Source organism: Agelaius phoeniceus, chromosome 34 (assembly GCF_051311805.1).
Source record: "Agelaius phoeniceus isolate bAgePho1 chromosome 34, bAgePho1.hap1, whole genome shotgun sequence".
In the NCBI taxonomy this organism is placed as follows: Eukaryota; Metazoa; Chordata; class Aves; order Passeriformes; family Icteridae; genus Agelaius; species Agelaius phoeniceus.
In genome coordinates this window covers 3,901,704-3,923,328 of record NC_135298.1, presented here as the reverse complement: position 1 = coordinate 3,923,328, position 21,625 = coordinate 3,901,704, and the positions used below count along the sequence as shown (strand labels likewise).

The window sequence follows — 21,625 nt, the reverse complement described above, 5'->3', positions numbered from 1 at the left end:
TAGCAGCCACAGAACACCTAAATCTTTCAGAGAAAGAGAATTTATTGCTTTCCTATCAGAGGAATCGAACTTCTTCCTGCCTGCTCAGCCCTGAAGATGCTGTCAGGATTCAGAGGAAGAAGTTGACACTGAACAGACTCCTTGGTTTGAATGGAATTTATGCATCATGTATGAAGTGTATGAATATGCATCAGGTTATTGTTTTTAAGGGTTAATCGTCTCTTAAAGTGTGTCTTTTTTCAGGCTTATTTTGCCCAGAAAAAGGTACCCAGATGTCCGTAACTTTTTCTTGGTATTGCCTCATATTGTCCTAATCCAAATTATCCAAGTTATTATTACTCTAATTATATTGCTCTTTTTCTAACTATTTTATTACTATGAAACTTTAAAAAATTTAAAAAACAAGTGATTGGCGTTTTTCACATCCTGTGACCCCGCGGTGTTGTAAATGGCTCCCCCAGAAACATCAGTACATGGGATGTTGTGTCTTGGGCACTGTGTGAAAAACACCAATCACTTGTTTTTAAACTTTTAAACTTTTAATAGTAATTAAATTGTTATAAAACAGTAATATAATTAAAGTAATAAAAACTTGGACAATTAGGATTTAGGAGAATATGAGACAATAAGAACAAAGAGTTACAGATGTCCAAGTACCTTTTTCTGGGCAAAAGCATTGTGATGGTTGGTGGGCATGGAAAGCTGGCCTGGGCCCCTTGCTCAGGGCTGGTGTCAGTGCCCAGAGCCAGAGGGGATCCCTTGCTGGGGGCTGTGCCATGGCCACCTGCCCTGTGCCGCGCTGGCCGCTCAGGCACCAGGAACCAGCAGCCAAGGGCACTGCCAGGGCCAAAGGCCAGGTCAGCCAGACAGAAAGGGGCAGGGCTGGGCACTGTTTCCATGGCAACCGGCACTGGGGGGGACACCTGGGGCACCTGGCCTGGCAGTTGCCATGGAAAGCCCTGGCAGGCACTGAGGGCACAGCCCCTGGCACTGAGACACTGCTGGGCCGGGTGCTGAGCACAGCGCTGAGCACGCAGAGATGGTTTTGTTCTTGCTGAGCTGCAGCACAGCCAAGGCCTGTCCTGCCCCTCGTCCAGCCACGCTGGGGAGGGGCTGGGGCTGCGGGGGAGCTTGGCAGGGGACACAGCCAGGACAGGTGACCCCAGCTGACCCCGGGCACAGCCCAGAGCAGAGCACATCATGCTCAGGCTATGAAGGGGGGAACAAGGAGCAAGGGGGCAATTTTGGAGGGAGGCTTTTTGCCTTCCCAGCTAACACTTAGGCAAGAGGGGGCCCAGTTTCACCAGTGGGCAGGGTCACTACCAAAGACACAGACACCAACTGAAGGAATTGTGGCATTTATATCATGCACAGCTGCAAAGCATTACAAAAGGATAAGCTCAGCAAAGCACATCATCATTAGCAAAGAATTACAAAAGGATAAGCTCAGCAATCCTTCAGAACTCATCATTACATTTTGATGACTAACCCCTTGGTCAAACACTAGAGGTGTTTGTGGCAGACAAAGATTCTGGCTGACTATCAAGGTACACCTTACAGACATCAGTAGTACTTCAGTGACACCGTTCTTCATTCTTTTTTCTCAATCTCCTTGGAGTTAGGAACAAGAATTCTGTTGTCCATGGAGCTGGCACCTTTTGAATTCCAGAATAATGCCCCCAGGCCCTTTGCTGTTCAGCTTTACCATGTTGTCTGGGGCTAACAAGGCTTGGGGGGCCCTTTCCCCTCTGGCTGGAAGGGGCCGGGTCCCAGTCCCTGAGGGGCTCCCAGGCTCCTGGATGCAATTCCTGTGCAAGTCCCTCAGTGTCACAGCAGCCTTCCCATGGAGCCCCGTGGATCAGAGCATTTGCCAAAGGGGCCCTTGGGGCAAACAGGGAGATTTGGTCTGGCAGCATGTGTAAAACAATATCCTGTCACATCTACTTGTTCTCACACACAATCCTTGGCTGCAGGGACACATTCCCATTGTTCCTGCCCAGCTTTCAGGACTCAGAGTTGTCTTTCCCAGGAGCTGCTCCTTCAGCTGCCTCGGGAGGGCCATTTGGCCTCGGGACCCACACTCTGGCTCCATTATTAGGACGGCTGCATCCAAACCCTTTATCTCCACAAACGGTGCTGATTGGAGCTGGAGCTCCTTTTTTCACAATCGTTCTCAAAATTTCAATATCAATAATTGTGCTACCCTGTCATGGGGTTGAATAATCCAATCCTGGTCACTATTGTTTAACAGAATTACTGTAATTTCTCCTGGATATTCTGCATCAATTCCTCCTGCCATGACATGAACACTTTGCAAGGCCATGCTCCAAGGGAGCAGTTACCAAAGCAAAGTGTCCTGGAGGAATCTGAATTCCTGTTTCAGTATTGAGAGCTCTCATTTGCTTTGAATTCATCCTCATTAATTCCAATGCATGAAGGCCCAGCCCTGCAGCCTCTGGGCTGGCCCTGCCAGGGGCCATCACAGCCAGAACAATTTCCCAGGCAGTCCAAGTCTCACTGCCCATGGTTGGATTTGCAAACTGGGGGCAGCCGTGCACAGCCAGGGGGTTTCCATTTCCCCCGCGGGCCATTGTTAAGGGCATGGAGCACATCTGGGAGATGGGTTCTCCATGGGCAAAGGTTCCCATCTCCTCATTTTTTCAACTGCTCTTTTAACAACCCCTTCACCCGTTCAACCAATCCTGCAGCTTGTGCATAGTCTGGTACATGAAAAACCCTGCAAGCTTCATCCCTGTATTTTTCACAGCAACAGACAAAGCCCTCTGCATCACAGTATCAGCAAACCCTGGGAAAATAGCCAATTTCCTCCCTTCCTCCTTTTTTCATTGTATACAATCTCACATAGTTGACCACTGACAGTAGGGTCCTGGCCAATCCTGTTCTGTAGGGTATTTAGTGTTACATCCCTGAGCAGCCAAAGCTACCAAATTAGTATTGTCAGCACTATTTCACATTACTATTATTTCATATGTAGATATACATATTGATATACATATAGACAGATAGATACAGACATATATATATAATATATATATATATAAATATACAAATACATATATACATATATTAAGGTCTTATTATACAATAAATACATATAGTTATTTAGTATATTGATATTTCACTGGTACAAATGCAGCTGAGCTCAAGATTAAAACCTTCTTCTCTTGCTCCATGTGGGAGCATTCCAACAATAATTGTTCCTTCTGAAGCTGCTGTTTCCAATGGACTCTTAACAAATTCATCTTTGTCTGCCCAAACCCACAAGTCCTTTTCCTTTTCCATGTGCAGTTTTTGGATGCATTTGAAGACATCCAGGGCTGCAGCTTCTTTTACCCGACTGCCCCACTGCTCCCACGGGGCTCCCACCTCAGCCCACTCCAGAGCCAGGGAACTCCAGGGAAGGGCTTCCCATCTGGGAATTTCTGATGGCACTGATTCCTCACATTGACATTGAACAAGTGACATTTGGTTGGGATCTGGCCAGACTGGGCCAGTTTGGTTTGACCAGTGGCCAAATTCAGCACCAAAGACACAGACTCCAGCTGAAGGAATCAGTGTCATTTCCTGCAGTTCAGAGCAGCAAAGAATCACAAAAGGAGCAGCTCAGCAATGCAGCCAATCATCCCCACCAAAGATTGCCTGCAGTGATTCAGAAAGATGCAGCAGCATTTCCCCTCAGCCTTTCCCATCCCCCAGATGCACACAGCAGCTGGGGAAGCTGTCACAGCCAAGGGCTGCAGAGCCACTCCTGGGCACTGGCAATTCCTGCAGGTGCCTCCAGCCCCAGCTGAGGCTCCAAGCCCGCTGGGAGAGGGCCCAGCTCTGGCAGTGCTGCATGAACAAACTGACAGCACTGCTAGTGTGCCAACATCTGCTTTCATCCTCCTCTTGGCTCCCTCCCAAAGCCTGGCCAGGCCTCAAGGAGGAGCCAAGGCAGCTGACTTTGATCCTTCAGCCCCACACAAGGCCAGATGTCAGATTTCATGGCCTTCTCTGGCTTCTAAATACACAAAGGTCCATCCATGTTTCACTAAGGAGTGGCTACATCTATCACAGTGCTAATGACCATGCAGATCTCAGCAGGGAGCAGATACAAAGATAACCTTTGCTTGGAAGGTTCCTCCAGAGGCCACCTTTGGCTCAGGGCCTGCTGTCCAGGCCTCACTCAGGGCTGCTGTGCAGGCCTTGGCACTTCAGGGACGTGCTTTAGTGCTGGGCTTGGCACTGCTGGCTGAGCAGCTGCACTGGGTGAGCTCAGAGGGCTTTTCCAACAGAAAGGATTCTGTGATTCCATGATGATATCCGCTGCATTCAGCTGGGGCTATTTTAGCAGCATTACTTTGCTCCAGAAGTTCCCTCTTGCCCAGCTCCTGTGGCCTGAGGCTTCAGCTCCTTCAGCTGCTGGTGCTGAGCTGCTCATGCTGAACGAGACCACTCGGAGAGACGAATCCAGTCCATCCAATTCCTTCTGGGACACGCAGAGGGGAGGCTGTGCAAACAGGAGCATTGTTTGCTGTGGCCTCCTCTCTGCCCTTCACGCCTTTCAGCGCTTTGAAGCAGCCAAGAGCTTTCTCCAAGAGTGCAATGGAGCAGCTGTTCCTGCTCGCGGGCCTGGCTCTTCCCAGTCTCTGCCCTTGCCTGCTTCTGTCCCTCTTGCTGTGCCCTCTGTTCCCCCAGGGCTGGCTGGCTGCTGCCCAGGACTGTGGCACTGGCACTGATCCAGTGCTCCAGAGCCTCCTTTCTGTGCCCTTGGAGCTGCCTGGGCACAGCAGCCTTTTCCATCTGCAAGCTCCCCATGGACAGGGAGTGCCCAGCTCCGTTCCTTGCACAGCCTCCAGGAGCCCAGGGCTGCCATCTCAAATCCCTGCTGGCACTGGGGGCTCCCAGGTGCCTCAGGCTGCTGTGACACCGCTGCACACGGGAGGGAACAGGGGCAGGGGCTGTGCTGAAAGTCAGCTCCATCTGCTGCTGCTGCTGCTGCTGCTGCGGGGCCATTTGTGCAGCCCTGGCCCAGAGTCAGGGATCAGATGCTGCCAGTCTCTTCCAGCCCTGGCTGCTCAGAGGTTGGGCCTTGGAGCCTCAGGTGGCCAAAGGCAGCTGCTGCTGGGCCCTCTGTGTGTGCCCGTGTTCAGCAGTGCTGCTCCATCAGTCTGTGCCCAGCAACGGGGAAAAGCCTCAGCCCTGCAGGGCCAGGAGCTGCCGGGCTCTGCCTGAGCAGCTCAGCCAGCAGCAAGGGAGCTGCTCCACACAGGAACCAGGAGCAAAGGACATTCCTTCTGTAGGACATGTTTTCTATTTAAAGGAAAAAAAGGAAAAAGAAAAAAAACTATATAAAATGTTAAAGATGAAAACAAAACCCAAGTGTTAGTGAAAAAGTTCTGAAACTTTGCATTAAGAGGTAAATGATCTTTTTTAAAGGGGAACTCAGTTATTTACATTGTAAATGTGCTGATGGCGTGGATCTTACTGATCTCAGCAGCCTTTGAAAAGATTCTGGGCTTTGTTTCCAACATTGCCATTTGAAATTGTGCTCAAAGCAAGAGGAAATTGCTTTGTGCCCTTCCCGCTCCAAGCAGGACTGGGAATGGAAACTCTGTCAAAGCCCAAATCCTTTAGAAAATGCCCTTCCTTCTCAGCCTGGGAAGGAGCTGCACATTCCCTTTGAAACTGTCAGGGATTTCTTAGAGACACCAAGTCCCACTTAGGGCTTTTTGCTCTGGTTTGGCAGTGCAGAAGGGCAATTCTCCATCCATCAGCTCCAGACTGCACTGCCTCAGGAACACGGCCCACTCGCCAGCTTTGGCCCACTCAGGCACTTCTAGAGGAGGAAGAAAGTGCAATTGCACAATTCCAGCCAAACAAGAAGGAAGAATGGGACAGACAAACACTCTGTGCAGATCCAGGCGTTCAGCTGGGACTGTGGAGAGTTTGGCTTCTTGCCAATTGGATGTGTGTCCCCAGCTGCAATCTCTGGGCCTGCAGCAGAGTCTCACTCAGCTGCCAAAGCAGAAAGCTCAGGCGCTGTGCTCGCAAGGGGCTCGTCTGATGCAAAGCTGTCAGAGCAATGTGAGGGCAGAGCCAGCCCAGCTGGGCCCAGGGCTGAGCCCAGCAGAGCCCTGGCAGAGCCCAGAGCAGCCTCAGCAGCCGCAGAGCCCGGCTGCAAGGAGAGAAAGCAGAAAGTGCCCCTCAGCTGAGGGCTCCCGTGCCCTTGTGCCAAGGCCTGCGGTGCCCAGGCCATGCTGGCTGTGCCCAGAGCTGTGCCCAGAGCTGCCCATCCCTGCTGCCTTTGGCAGCAGAGCAGGAGGGCAGGACATGTGCCCAGCCTGCAGCCAGCCACGGCACATCCAGCCCTCAGCAGCTGCCCAGAGCAGGATGCTCCTGTGCTCGCTGCCATCTCCCAAAAGCTCTGATCCCACCCTGCCAAGCACACAGGGACCCACCTCACGCCAGCCACGGCTGCAAGAAAAGCTGCTCCCAAACCATGGCCTCAGCCTTCTCCAAGGCCACTGCCCATCCACGCTACAGCTGCTCCCAAGCACTTCCCAATCCACACTGGACCACCTGGAACGCTTCCTCTGGAAAAACAAACAACACATTCTTGAAAAGAGATTAGAGACAAAAAGGGAAAACAAGAAAAACAGGAAGAACTCTTATCTCTGTCAGGGCCTTGAGGAAGGCCCAACTCCCACATGTTAGGGAAAAACCCAGCCATGGCTGAGGGAAGCCCACACTTTCTCACTTCCACCCTGCACTGCCCCCCAAAATCACGGTGATCCCAAAGCAAACAAGGGCAGTGCAGCAGCCCAGCCCTTCCTTGCCTGCAGAGCAAAGCAGCCCCTGCACAGCTTCTGGAGTCCCACCTCTGCTCCCAGCATGGGGCTTTGCTTGTGTCGGGCTGGCTGCCCCAGCCCCAGCCCCAGCCCAGGCCATGGTGGGTGCTGGGGGCTGTTGGCAGGGCCAGGAGCCCACTCCCATTTGTACCCAGCCCAGCCCATGCCCCAGCCCTGCCAAAAACAGCTGGGCAGCGACTGAAGAATGAGTTGCATCTGCCCCAGCAAAGGGGGAACCTTTGCTTCCCAGCCAGGCTGGGCCATGCCCAAATCTGGCAGCATTTCCCCGCGTGGGGACTCACCTGCAAATTCCCTGTGGAGTTTGGCTTTGAAGAAGGTGCCAGAATCAAAGTCCATCACCTTCAGCCTCCAGTGGCCAGGCTGAGGAAGAGCTTCTCATCCTTGGTGCCATCCTGGCTGTCTCCAGCAGCAGCAGCAGCAGCAGCAGCAGCAGCAGCATCCCCACCCGGTACAGCTTCTCCAGGGGCTCCTGCTCCTTCCCTGGGGGCAGACCAGGCTCTCAGGGCTCTGCCCAGGGCCCCAGCTGTCAGGGAACCAGCACAAGCAAAACCAGCTTGGATGGCGGCCACCAGTGCTGGGCAGAGCAGCTCAGCTGCAGCACAAGGGCTGCGTGTGCCCATCCCATGACCCCCGTGCAGTGACACAGGCAGCACAAAAAGGTCTGGGTTCCTTTGCTTCTGATTGCCAAGGCATGTGTGGAGCTGCAACTTACCAGGGCCCTGGATCAAAGTGTGCCTGTGGCTCTCTCCCTTCTTCTACGGCCGAGGAATATCCTGCACCCAAGGATCAGAGAACAGGTCTTCTAATGTGGGTCTTTCCAAGGAGTTCACGGATAAACACCACCTGATCAGATCTTTGCACTCTGGGCAGAGAAAGCAGAAAGTGCCGGTCAGCCAGAGAAGGCTCCTGTCTGCTTTGCCCCACTATTCCCATGCCCAGGCCATTCTGGATGTGCTCAGGGCTGGGCCTAAACTTTCCCATCCATTCCCTGTTTTGGAGGAGAGCAGGACATGTGCCACCTCCTCAGCAGCTGCCAGAGCGGGATGCTCACGAGCCCGCTGCTGGCTCCCAGCACTGGGATTCCCCCCGTGCCCAGAGAAGAGGATCCACCTTGAGAGAGCCCTTGTGGCAGCGGGAGCTGGCCCCAGCTGAGGCTCCGGCCCCTCCTGAAAGGGTGCTCCCCGCAGACCATCTGGTGCAGCAGGATGCCCAGGGACCAGATCGTTGCTGCCTCGCCATGGTACCAGCCAAAGTCGGTCCATTCCGGGGGGCTGTAGGATGGTGTTCCTATGGAATACAGATGGAGTTCAGCAGGGGGATGCTGCTGCTCCCAGAGCCTGGCCCCAGCATCCCTGGGCCTGCGGGTGCTGCATCAGTGGCACACAGGGTGACCACTGCCCTCTCGCCAGCTCCTGGGACTTGTGCACAAACTTAGGCGTGGAAAAGAAGCCACTGGTGTCAGAAGAGGGCAGAGGAAGCCCCAGCTAAGCCTGACCATGACAAGCAAAGGAAAAACCCTCTCTGTGCTGGGGAAAACATGCCCTTATCCTCCCTGCCTGCATTGCCCCAAAAATATTAGGAAGCCAAGGCAAACAGGGCGAGTGGAGCAGTCCAAGCCCTTCCTCTCGCCTGCACACCAAACTGGCTGGGGCACAGGTTCCTCCCCGCTCTCTGCTACCCGCACCCACGGGGGTTTTGGTCGGGCTGGCTGCCCCAGCCCAGCCCCAGTCCTGGGCAGTGGCTGGCAAAGGCTGCCAGCAGGGCTGGAAGATGGCTCCCCACCCAGCCCCACTCTAAAGCAACTCAGCTGAAGACTCAGTCCCCTGACTGGCAGCAAAAGGGAGAATCCCCGCTGCCACAGCCAGCTTGGGCTGGGAGATGTTGGGCCATGAGATCCCGGGACCAGGAGTACACCCTTACGTGGGCTCACCTGCAAAGTGGGTGTAGGCTGTGTCTTGCAGGTAGGTGCCACAGCCAAAGTCAATCAGTTTGGCCTGCTGGGTGGCCAGGTCAAGCACGATGTTCTGAGGTTTGATGTCGCGGTGCAGGACCCCGCAGCTGGTGCAGTGCCACACGGCCTCCAGCACCTGGCGGAACAGCTCCCGCGCCACCTCCTCGGGCAGGAACCGCCGTGCCTCAATGAAACGCTGCAGGTCCTGACACCGCTCTGGCCGCTCCATCACCATCACGATGTGGTTGGGCAGCTCGAACCACTCCAGGAGCTGCACCACGCCAGGGAAGCCAGTGGACACCTTGGCCTGCAGCACGATCTCCAGCGTGGCCCTGCTGCCGTCGGGCTGCGGGAGGAGCACGATGCCCTCAGTGGGGCCGATGCCGTGCCAGGCCTGGGGAAGCCCTGAGCCAGCCCGGGATGCTCTGCGCCCTGCGCTGCGCCCACGCCCACTCCCCCTCGAGGCGTCCTGGCGGCTTCTACCGTGCCGGGCCTCGGCTCATCCCCGCCCGGCAGCCCCGGCTGCTGCCGCTGGCCCCGCTCACTCACCAGCTCGCCCCAGTGCCGGACGCGGTTCCGTGGCACGCTCTTGATGGCCACCTGCAAGCCAAGGACAGCAGCGGGCTCAGCTCGCCGCCCGCCCTGCCCAGCCCCATCCTCCTCCTCCTCCTCCTCCTCTGGTTCCCTCCTCCTGCGCCCGCCGCCGGCCCCGCCGCTCACCGGGGCGCCGTCCGAGAGCCGCGTGGCCGCGAAGACGCTGCCGAATCCTCCGCGCCCCAGCAGCGAACCCAGGCGGTAGCGCTCCTGCAGGGCCTCGCGCGCCGTCCCTGCGGGCGGGACGCGGCTGTCAGCGCTCGGCCCGGGGCCAGCAACGGCCCCCGAGCGCCCCTCAGCCGCCCCGGGCCGGCCATGCCCAGGCCTTCGCTCCTCGCAACGCGGCACGGGAGGCTCGGGGCCGGCGGCCGCGCTGCCGAGCGGCGGAGCTCGGGCCGGGGAAGCCGCAGCGGAGGCGGCAGCAGCGGCCGCGCCGCCTGTGTCCTCCGCGGGCCCCGGGAGGAGCCGGGGCCGGGGCCGGGCTCGGGGCTGGAGCCTGCCTCGGGGCCGGGGCCGGGGCCGGGCTCGGGCCAGGCGGAGGCGAAGGGCGGCGATGCCGCCCCCGCACACGGCACTGACGCCCGCCCAGCAACGCCACCGCCAGTACGGCCAGAGCCGGGCGGAGGCGAGACCGCGGCGGGACGGGCGGGGCCGGGCACGGGGCAGCCCCGCCCGGGGCCGGGGGCGGGCCGGGGACATGGCCCGGCCCGGCAGGGGGAGAGGGAGACGGGGAGAGGAGAGGGACGCCGGGCAAGGGACCCCGGGAGAAGGGTGCCCGACGGCGGGAAAGGGAGACGCAGAGACAGAAAGAGAGAAAGACCAAGAAAGAGAGAAAGAGGAAGATCGTTATAGAGTTATCTGCTTTTGTTTCTTCTGCCGCTGCTGCCGCCGCTGCTGCTGCCGCCGCTGCCGCCGCTGCAACTGAAGCACCGGGGCCGTTCGTCCCCGTGTCCGTTCCCCGCTCGCCCCACGAGCCCCACGTTCGAGCCCCGCGCGCCCCGGGCACAGCCCCTGAGTCTGTCCAAACACGGCAACTTTGCAGCCTTGAGCCCAGGTGCAGAGCCCTGACTCCTGCACACTGGCACAGCAATCCCCTCGCTTGCTGCTCTGCATTGGCCTGGCTGAGGGGCAAACACTGTCGGGACACCTTCCCTTGGGCTAGGATTCCTACCTGAGCCCAGCACTGCACTTACATCTCCAGTGTTGCCTTCCAGTAAAAACAGGGGAAGGAAATCTGTGTGTGGCTCATGGTATTTTAGAGTGTCTAAAAATCACTAAGCCACTGATCTTAGAGGTGCAGTGCATCTGGAATTACTGGGATGGAGAAGTAGTGCCCCATGGAAAAGGGGAGCATAGAAATAAATAGAGGAAAACATCTTGGATTGTTTCTTTCATTTTCATTTCACTTCTGGAAAGCTGTTCCAGTTTTCCAGGAATCTTTTCCTGTCTGCTCGTGCCAAGAATCTCTCCTGGAGAACAAGGTCAAGCTTCTGTCCCAAGATTTGCCACCAGCTGCAGCTTCTCTTGGCTTTCCACACTGCACAGTGTCTGCAGCAGGACTTTTGCAGCAAAGCAGGACAACTGTTTGGAGAACTTTACATGTCCTTTCTTTTCCTGGAGCGCTGGGGTGTTGTGCCACTGGTGAAGTTTCCATTGTGACTGTTTGTGCTGCTTTAGGGCAAATTTTGGGAGGAAACCTCCAAAAGGGGTCCGTCTAGAAAGCAACTTCAAGCGGCTCCTCCCCCTACTAGTTCCGGAAAAAACTTCCCTGAAGAAAAGTTGAGAAACCAGGTTATTTAACAAGTAAAGTATTCGCAAGCATGAAAAATGAATAATATTAAATGAAACCTCTGACAGTGCTGAAGAGTTGGCAAATTCAGAGACTCCTTTTTGTGGGTTGTAGTTGGCTCACTCGGTCTCTTCTAAGTCCCTCTGGTGCTGGAATGCAGCGTCCCAGACCTCAGTGGGCCACAGGTGTGAGCTTCTGGTGTTTTTCTGGGTTTTCAGTCCAGAGCAGGTTTAAACAGTTCCAAGAAAAAGGAAAGTCCCAGTCCCAGGAACTTCTCTGCCTAAGCTAGCTAAAACCAAATTGCTGGATCTGGGCTGTGAAGGCACCGGGAAATTTCCAAATCTGGGCACTGGCGCTGCCAGCAAACACCAGATCTGGATGGTGCTGGAGCCAGAACCTGGAAATTTCACACTTTTGGCTTTCTGTGCCAGCAAATCACTGCACTTGGGCTGTGCTGGCACCAGGAAGTTTTCAGATCTGGGCGCTGGCGCTGCCAGCAAACACCAGATCTGGGTGGTGTCGTTGGCAGCAACAGAAATCTGCTGGATTTGGGCTCTGCTGGCACCGGGAAATTTCCAAATCTGGGTACTGGCACAGCCAACACAAGATGTGGGCGGTGCCAGAGCCAGTAGCAGAAAGTTGCCAGGTTTTGGATTTCTGTGCCAGCAAATTGCTGCACTTGGGCTGTGTCAGAATAGGGAAATTTCCAGATCTGGGCACTGGCGGTGCCAGCAAACACCAGTGAAACCTTCTGGTCCTCGTCCGGACCATTGGCCAGTGGTTTCCCTGAGAACCAGCTCTGGCCACTTTACAGACAGAGACTGCTTTCATCTGCTTGTCTGGAAACAGAACTTTAATGCAGGCAAACACAACAAACAGGACGGCGTGCACAGTACACAGAGCAATGCAGAAAAAAGCCTGGGTCTAGGGTCTAGCAGGGATATTTATCCATTTATATATGGGGAGGGGTTAAGGTGGGATCTGAGGGAAGGATCCAAGAGGAAGGAAGGATTATGAATATTACAATTTTTGCAGTAAAATGTAACCAATGGTAGCAAAGAGAACTCAGAACTTTCTAGTAACAATCTGCATAATTGAACAAGAGGATTATGGGCGGGAGCTCCTGCTGACCCCAACTAAAGAGGGTTTTCCCACGGCTTTAAGCCAAGGTCTCCTTCTTCTTTTAAACCAACCCCAACACACCAGATCTGGGTGGAGCCTGGTTTTGGCTTTCTTTGCCAGAAAATTGCTGCATTTGGGTTGTGCCAGCACTGGGAAATTGCCAGATGTGGGCACTGGCGGTGCCAGCTCACCGCAGATCTGGGGGCTGCTGGTGCTATCACCCGAAAATTGCCAGGTTTTGTCTTTCTGTGCCAGCAAACTGCTGGACTTGGGCTGTGCTGCCACTGGGAGACTGCTGGATCTGAGCACTGGCAGTGCCAGCAAACACCAGATCTGGGTGGGGCCAGCACCAGGTATTTGCAAGGTTTTTTTGCTTTCTTTACCAGAAAATTACTCGACTCGGGCTGTGCCAGCACCGGGAAATTCCCGCATCTGGGCACTGGTGGTTCCAGCAAACACCGGATCTTGGCATTGCCAATGACGGTAGCAGGGAATTGCCAGATTTTGGCTTTCTTTGCCAGAAAACTGCTGGACTTGGCTCTGCCAGAACGGGGAAATATCCAGATGTGAGCACTGGCAGTGGCAGCAAACACCAGGTCTGGGCACCTGTATTGGCATCAGGAAATTGCCGGATTTTGGTTTTCTGTGCCAGCAAATTGCTGGACTCTGGCTGTGCCAGCACTGGGAAATTTCCGGATCTGGGCACTTGTGCAGCAGGCACCAGATCTGGGTGGTGTGTTGTAGTGTGTTTTCATACATTGTAATACTTTGTGATTGTTTAGGTTTTGAATCCCCGTATTTTTCCTAAATGGTTCATCCCAGATGGTACCCCCCTCCCTTTCCCTGTGTAATCCTTTGCCCTTGCTGAGATCATCCCCAAATCCCCACCCTGGCTCTCTGTCAATCACTCAGCATCCCATCCCCTCCCTCTAGAAGCTTCGGTCCAGGATGTCGAGTGATCAGCCAGAGGCCAGGGGTCAGCCCCTCAAGCCTTGCCCCATACGCTGTCCTAAATGTCCATCCCCCAGGACCCATCCCTTAGGGTCACTTCTTGGTTAGTCAAATGTTCTCTACTTTGGGTTTCCACCTCCCTTTAAATGTAACCTTGGCACATCTCCTGGGCTCTGGGCAGGAGGCCCCTGAGGTGTAGGGGCTCCTTTGGGACACCTGGAATAAAACCTTGGATTAACCCCTGCTAAGAGTCGGCCCTTTCTCTTCTACCGCTGTCTCTGGTGTCTCTTGTGCTGCAAAGGCGGCCAGCCCAGGTGCCCTCAGTACCCTCGGGGCACAGAGAGTGTCTCCCCGCTGTCGGCCGTGTCGGGGCTGCCCCCGGTGTCTGCCGACTCGGGACTGGCCCAGGGTTCCTGAGAGGCTCCCAGAGAGACAGAGACAGTGGTGCTGGTGGCAGCACCAGGAAGCTGCCGGGTTTTGGCTTTCTTTGCCAGAAAATGGCTGCATTTGGGTTGTGCCAGCACTGGGAAATTGCCAGATGTGGGCACTGGCAGTGCCAGCGCACACCAGATCTTGGCGGGGAATGTGCTGGCACTGGAAAATTGCCAAATGTGACCTTTCTGTGCCAGCAAACTGCTGGAATTGTGCTGTGCAGGCATCTGAAAAATTCCGGATCGGGGCACTGGCGGTGTCAGCACACACGAGATCGGAGTAGTGTAGGCACCAGGTATTTGCCTGCTTTTGTCTTTCTTTGCCAGCCAATTGCTGGACTTGGGCTGTGGTGGCACAGGGAAATGTTCAGATCTGGGCATGGGCGGTGCCATCAAACACCAGGTCTGGGTGGTGACAGTCTTGGCACCAGGAAATTGCTGCGTTTTGTCTTCTTTTTCCAAAAAACTGCTGCACTTGGGCTGTGTTAGAACCGATAAATGTCCAGACTGGGGTACGGGCGGTGGCAGCAAACACCAGATGTTGGCATTGCTGGTGTCAGCAGTGGGAAATTGCCAGATTTTGGCTTTCTTTACCAGAAAATTGCTGGACTTGGCTCTGCCGGAACAAGGGAATTTCCAGATCTGGGTGCTGGAGGTGGCAGCAAACACCAGATCTGGGCAGTGCCAGACCCAGTAATGTTGGAAATGAATTTGTAGAGAATTTTTAAGGTTTGATAGAAGGTTTCTATAGTATGTAAGCAAGTGTTGTTGAAGGTTCCCCCCAGACTGCAGAACTTGCTGCAGCTGTGAGGGCATTTCGAACATTCCAACAACCCTTCAATTCAGTCACAGGTTCTGCATATGTCACCGGGATAGCAGAGCGGGCAGAGCGTGCCCTGCTCAAGGAAGTCCAAAATAAAAAATTCTACAGCTTGCTCTCTGAATTAATTTGGTTCATCTCCCACAGAGAGCAACCTTATCACATCCTGCACATCCGGTCGCACACAGAGTTGCCAAGATACATCACTGAGGGCAAGCGGAGAGCAGACTTGTTAGCAATGGCAGCAAGTGCCACCCACATTTCCCCCGCTGCACCACATGTCTTTCAACAGGCTCGTCTAAGCCATGCATTCTTCCCTCAGAATGCTCCTGCTTTAGTAGGTCAATTTAAGATTTCCAGAGACCAAGCCAAGGCAATTGTCTCCACCTGCCCCAATTGCCAATCCCTCGCCCTCCCTACCATAGGGACAAAACAAAGAAAATTACAGTGACAACTAACTTGACCATTCATGTTTCTATCAGTGCTCGAACAGTCGATAACTGAGTCACTGGAGGACCAGATGGCCACTCCCAGGACACCCCGAAATACCTTAACAGCTGCTGCCACCGTCACTGTGCTCCTGTGCATCCAAACAGCGGTTGGATGGGTCGTGCCACAACCAACAGAAAACCTATGGGTCACACTGGGGAAATCTCTCAAGCAGGATAACTTTTGCATGGCCATGGGAGGTGCAAAAGACCCGCTGTCTACATGTCTGGTGGGAATCCCCCTGTCACCAAATGAATATGCCTGTGCAGGTAAGAAGCCCACCCTGGTAGACACCTGGGACGAGTGGATGAAGATCTTACCCCATGCACCACAGGACCTCCAAGAACGAGACCTACCGGGCTCCTCAAAGCGACTTCTTGTGTCAACTTTTTCGACAAGCCACCCCAACAAAATTGGCATGAGAAATCTGAACCACAGATGATAGTGAGAAAAGATATATCACCAAATGATAAGAGATACAATGATGTTGACTGGTGCAATTATACTGCCAAAACATTATCTAAGTCCTCTCCCTTTCCCAGAGTGCTTCCCAAGGGAGTGTTTCTCATCTGTGGTGACAGGGAGTGGGCAGGGATCCCCTTGAAGATCAAAGGGGGCCCCTGCAGCCTTGGCCAGCTTACTACCCTCACCCCAAACACTACCCAAATTAAAAATTGGAAACAAGAAACTCAATTGGCGCCAGAAAAGATCGTACTCCCAATTCAATCAAAATTGTGATGGCCAAATTTATAATTGGGGAAGACGAAGAGGGTCGCTGTTTCCATCTTTCTACCATGGGTTGCAGCTGCGAAGGCCCTCGGTGAGCTTTCTCACCTGGAGTGCTGGCTTAGTAAGCAGACCAAGGCTACATCCGCTGCCTTATCAGACCTTCTGGCGGACGAGGAAACCACCAGACATGCCACCCTTTGTCCGGTTCGGCTGTCTGTCTCTGCCCGGACACGGGTAGGGTGGTTCTGGGGCGGCCCGCGCTTCAAAGGACGAGTCTGGACTCTTCAGTTTCTCAGTCTTCAGATTGTTTATTATTTCTTATCTACAGAATTTTCTTTCTGCCCAACAGAGGTCTGACCTGCAAGGCAGCCAAGGGCACTCTGACCACCCACGGGGTGGTCGTGTCTTTTTATACTAAAAACTACGTATATCATATTTACCTTTATTTCCCAATACCTTTCACCCATATTAGCAAGTGCACCTTTACCATGAACCAATCCCCAAGTGCCAACATCACCAGAGAAAATGGATGACAAGAAGAAGAAAGAAGGACAAGACACGCCCTGATCCCTCCATCTTGTCTCCATAACCCCCCTGTACCAAAAACCCTAAAATCTATATTTCACAAATATATCTTTCTTGCACCACTCACTCCCAAGTGACTCTCACGTCCTCACACAGGTGTCACATCCTTAGAAGGATTAAAATCAAGCCACCAGACGCTCCTGGCAACATTCCAGGATTTCCAAGCCCCCCCCAAGTGTTCTCTTGGTAACTCTGGACATCCGGAGTGATGTGCTGGGTTCCCACAACCCTTCAGAACAGAGCGGCCATCGACTTCCTGCTGCTCTCCTATGGCCATGGTTGTGAAGATTTCAAAGGACTTTGTTGTTTTAACCTGTCATGGAAAAGCACATCGATCCAGGCCACCATCAAACAAATGCAAGAGCAAATGAAGACTCTTACTGAAAATAAAGTTGTGGACATGATGGACAGAACTCTCATGCAGTGAAATGCTCCTGTGTGGGTGGCCCCCATTCTTAAAAGTTTATTGTGGGTCCTTCTCATAGTTGTTATCATTTCAGCACCACTGATGTGTTTTAAGAAAAGAATTGACAAAGTGTCCTGCAGACACTGCCTCAATTTCTCTCCAAGGTGACCTCAGAAAACCAATGACATCACAGCTCTTGTCCATCTGGTCAAGAATCTCCCACGAGGACACTCTGGTCTCTCCTCCAGCAGCAAAATCCCCAAGGAAAATCTTCCCCCTTGGGCCCTGCGCCTCCTTGGGTGAGTTCCAGAGCAAACAATCAAGGCAGTGGCCTGAAATGTTTTCCCAGCTGGGCCATAACACTTCTCTGATGGATGCACATTGTCCCTGGGGAAAGAGATCTGCAGAACCCTTCACTAATGCCCTGGAATGTCAAACAGGAATCCCAGCCTTGGACAGCTCTCAGGAACCACTTCAGTGTGGATTTTCCTTCCTGGAAGCCCAAGATGTCTGAATGTGCTCCTGGTGCCTCAGGGCCTGGGTAAACAGGGCTTGTCAGAGAGGCTGGCAGGGCACCAACACCCCTCCTCCTCACAGGGCACCTCTGTTCCCCCAATTAGCTCCGAGTGGCTGCCTGGGGACAGGTGCCCACTTCCCCATGTGCCTGGGATGGGCACATCCTGCTCAGGGCCAGTGCTGGCCTGGGCCCAGAGCCAGGGCCATGACCCAGGTGCTCTGGGAGGGCTGCGTGGCTGCAGGTGTGACAGGATGAGGGGCAGGGCAGGGCATATTCCCCTCGGGACAGTGCTGTGGGCATGGAGCTTGGTGGGGTTTGGCATCTGCAGGGAAAGGGATATCGGGTTGTGTGGATGTGGGAATTGTCACTCGTGAGGCATTCCCCAGGCCTCAGCCTTGTCTGCAGGTGCTCAGCATTGCCCAGTGCTCCCCAGTGTCTGCAGTGGCTGAGATGCCAATCAGCCACCTGATCCCATGTCCCTTGTTCCCCTTGTTCTCCCACATGTTGGGTTTGGGGCCGGGCTCAGCTCTGGGGTGTCCCCCAGGGAAAGCTCTGGGAGGGGAGGGGCAGCAGGAGATGGGGGATCTGGCACTGGGGGCTGTTGGAGGATGGATTGTGTTGGACTGGGGGCTGTCCCCACAGGGTCCCCAGGTGCCTTTGGCTCCCTGCCTGCCCTCCTTGGCCCCCCAGGTGCCTGGGCCTTTCCAGGGGCAGCTGCCCCGTGCAGGAAGCTGGAGGGATGCCGGGCAAGGGGGCTGGATCCGTGCCACAGGTGGGGTGGGGTGGACTCTGTGCCAGGGCTGGTCTTGTGGCCAGGGCTGGGGGCTGTGCCAAGCCGGGCTTTGGCCTGGGGGCTGGCAGGGAGGGTGCAGGGAGGAGTCCCGGCAGGGATAAAGGTGCTCCTCACCTGCTGCAGCCTCAGGCAGCGCTGCCCAGAGCCAGAGGAAGATGAAGGTGGCTGTGCTCAGCGTGGCCCTGCTCTTCTCCATCCTGCTGTGCCCCCCGGCACAGGCCAAGGTGAGGCACCAGCCAAACGCTGTCCCCACATCCTGCCCTCCTTTCTGGCCTCCCATCCCACCCTTTTGGTGCCACCTCTGTGTCCCATTCAGGGTCCCCAAACGCCCTCCCACTGACCATTCCTGAGGCCTTTCCTTCCATGTCCCCCCTCAATCCTTTGCTTTTCTTCCTGGCCACTGCAGAGGGGTCCCCCTGTACAATTCCCTGACTCACCCCCACTCCCACACCATCTCCCAGTCCCGTTGGTTTTGTCCCCACCTGTCCTCATTCTCCTGTCACCACCAAGTCCCTCCCTTGCCCACCCATGTCCCTACACCTCAGTTCCTTTCTCCTCCCCTGTACCTCACACCATGCTCCTTCCACACCCCCAGCCCTGTCCCCTGGGCCCTCAAGTGACCCCAGATCAGTGTCTCTGGGTGTCCCCCCACCTCAAACAGATCTCTTGGAGGCCCTGAATTCCCATCCCTCTGCCTGCGCCCTGCTCCCTGCACCCGTGTCCCCCCCAGCCCCACAAGGTCCAGTCCAGACCCAGCCTTTGTTCTCCTTTCCAGGCACTCCTGGAGGGAACCCAAGATGATCTGCGGGAGGTGAGTGGGCTGCTGGCATGGGAGGGCATCCCCTCAGAGCATTGGGGGGCAGTGGTGTCCCCCCATCCCTTGCTGGCACCGGGGACATCCCAGTGACCAGCGAGGTCTCCTGGTCTCTCTGCAGTTGGATTTAGACAATGTCGCGGTCCTGGAGACGCCTCTGGTGGGTACCACGAGTTCTGCCGCTGTCAGAGCCTCCCCTTGCCTGGCCAGCACAGCCCAGGCCATCCCAGTCTGTCCCAGCAGAGCCCAGTGCACCCCTCCTGACAGCCCAGACAATGCCCTGGCCCAGGGCTGCTCCCCAGGGAAGCCTTTGCCCAGGGCCCTGCTGCATTCCCATCCCTGTCAGCCCAGGAGCTCCTGGATGAGCCAGAACGCAGCCCCTGCCCCAGCTGTGCCTCTTGGCCAGGAGCCCAGTGCTTCTGGGCAGCAGCACAGCAGCTCCTGCACCCCATTGCTCCCACAGCCCCTTCCCCAAGGCCCCCCTGCTCTCCCCTGCCTCCAGTGTGTCTCTAACGCTGCAGCCCCCTGCAGCCCAGTGTGTCTCTAACGCTGCCTTTGTCCCCAGCCCCCTGTGGCTGAAGAGCTGCGGGCTCTCCTGCGGCAGAAGCGCCTGGCTGCCTCTCTGGATGCCTAGGTGAGCCGTGCCTGCAGGGACAGGGCTGGGGACAAAGCCCAGCCATGGCCCAGTGGGCTCCAGAGGTCACCTTCTGGGCTTTGTCTTTTAGGCTGGCAAGGACCAGTGTCCTTTTTCCTCTCCAGTGGCATGAGGAGATGATCATCCCTGCAGGAACCCCCTGAACCCTTTGAGCCCTGGGCCATTTCCCCTGAAGAATAATCAATCAATAGTCAATAAACCCTTTGAGCAAAGCTTTGCTCTGTGTCCGTGTGTGTGTCCGTGGGTCTGGATTTCCTCCTTTCCAGTGGTCCGGGGAAGTCAGGCCAGGTCTGGGCTCTGCTGCCTTGACACAGTCTGTGCTTTCCCCCAGACAAATGGTGTGTTGGGAGTTGTGCAGAGTCCAGGGGGAGTGGGTTCAGTGGGGGGTGGCTGTGCAGGTGGTGAGAAAGGCTGTGGTTCACTGTGAGCATGGAAGGAATGGCCTGGGTTTAAAAGAAAAAAAATAAATTCAGAACAACTTTCTTTTAAAACTTTTTCTCCCTGTCAGAAATGAGTGCTCACTTCTCAAAATTTTCAAAGGTCTATTAAAAACTTAACAAAACTTACAACAAAAGGACTAAATAAGGAAAAAGTGACAGTGCTGGGAGCCTCCCCCACTTTGTGGCTGGTAACCACGGGGCTGGCTCATCCACACAATGGCTGCTCTCCCTTTTATATCCTTGCTGTTGCAACAGGCAGCCCTAGCTCCTCCCAAAGGCTGTCTCTTGACTCTTGGTCGCTGTCCATTGGTGCAGACTGCTTTCTTGGAACTGGATTGGAGCTCAGCTGTTGCTAAGCTGAGCCTCTTAGGAACAATCTGCCCCTCCCCAAATGCCCGCACTACCAAGATCATCCCGGGATAACAATGCTGGGCGGGGGGGACACATTGCAGTAACAGAACTCTACATCTGTACAACTTCTCTTAACATACTTACCATGTTCACCCTCTAATTGGGAGAGCCAACCATCTCATTACTCATCTCTATCACTGGGGCATTCACATTCTCTGAAAAAATCCCTCCGCCCACGATTTTTCTCCTGGGAAGCTGAGAAGCCTCAGAGAAAAAGGAAAACAATGCTTATCTCATTTGCTTCTCCTGTGTTGGGCTCATGTGCAGAATGTTTTTGGAGATTGTTTACCCACAGGTGATTGATTGGTCACTCAAACCCCTGGTGTGTAAGTGCAGGAAAAGTTGTTTGTGAGAGATAGTTTTCATTTTTCTATCAAAGAGTGGAAAAACAGTTTATGCGGGTGGCTAGCGTTTATCACAGTCCTAGAGCTCTTTTTCAGGGAAAGTCGGTTGTTTCCCACAGTCCTAGAGCTCTTTCTCAGGAAAAACAAGTTGTTTTTCACTGCTGCACATCTCTGTTCTCACAAAGTGTTGTCAGCTTTCTCATGGCTTCTGTCAGCTCAGGTCAGGATTCAGTTTGTCAGCCTTTGGCTGCTGTTTCACCACCACAGAAAACATCATTCCTGTCCCAAAAAATAAAAGCAGCTGAGACGCAGCTCATTGCATTCTAGAAGGTGAAAAGGGATGCAGGTGCCCAGAGGCCCAGGAGAGAAATGGCAGTATTGAAAATGTGAGAAGCAAAGTTTTATCCATAGAAGCAGTGCCTGACCTCAAGGAAGACCTTTCCTACCAATCAAGACTTCCTTAGGGAACACCCTGCTTCTATATCAATTAGAAAAAAATGTTATATTACTTCCTATGAAAAGAAAACTAAGGAGAGAAAATCTTGAAAATGGGAAAAAATCATTTGAGGTAATTGCTCATTGAAATCTTTTTCATTAATTTCACTCCTGACAAAATTAATTCTTGAAGCTAATTCTAGTCGAGGTGCAGCTCCTTTGGGCTTTGTGCACTCTGAGGAGCCCCATGGGAGATTTTGTGCCAACTCCATGAGCCTCAGTTCCTCAAAGTGGATGTCACAAATGTCCAAGGAAAGGAAGTGCAAAGCAAAGGCAGAACACACCTTCCAAGGCCCAAGATAATGTTCTCCTCCCCACTGGATTTTTGCCCTGGTCAGATGGGAGTGTGCGAGGGTGAGGGAGACTTCCTGAGCAATCCTTTGCTCTCCAGGCACTGATCAGCTTGATGCCTGGAGA

At 54.3% G+C, this 21,625-nt stretch overlaps 2 protein-coding genes across 2 annotated transcripts in view; one reads left to right on the top strand and one right to left on the bottom strand.

Annotated features, from left to right (window-relative positions):
- Nucleotides 1–21,625, top strand: part of LOC143696423 (uncharacterized) — a 125,823-nt gene that overhangs the window by 28,158 nt on the left and 76,040 nt on the right. The window lies entirely within an intron of this gene.
- Nucleotides 1–21,625, bottom strand: part of LOC129133326 (synaptonemal complex protein 1-like) — an 80,088-nt gene that overhangs the window by 21,273 nt on the left and 37,190 nt on the right. The gene's annotated exons all lie outside the window — the stretch shown is intronic.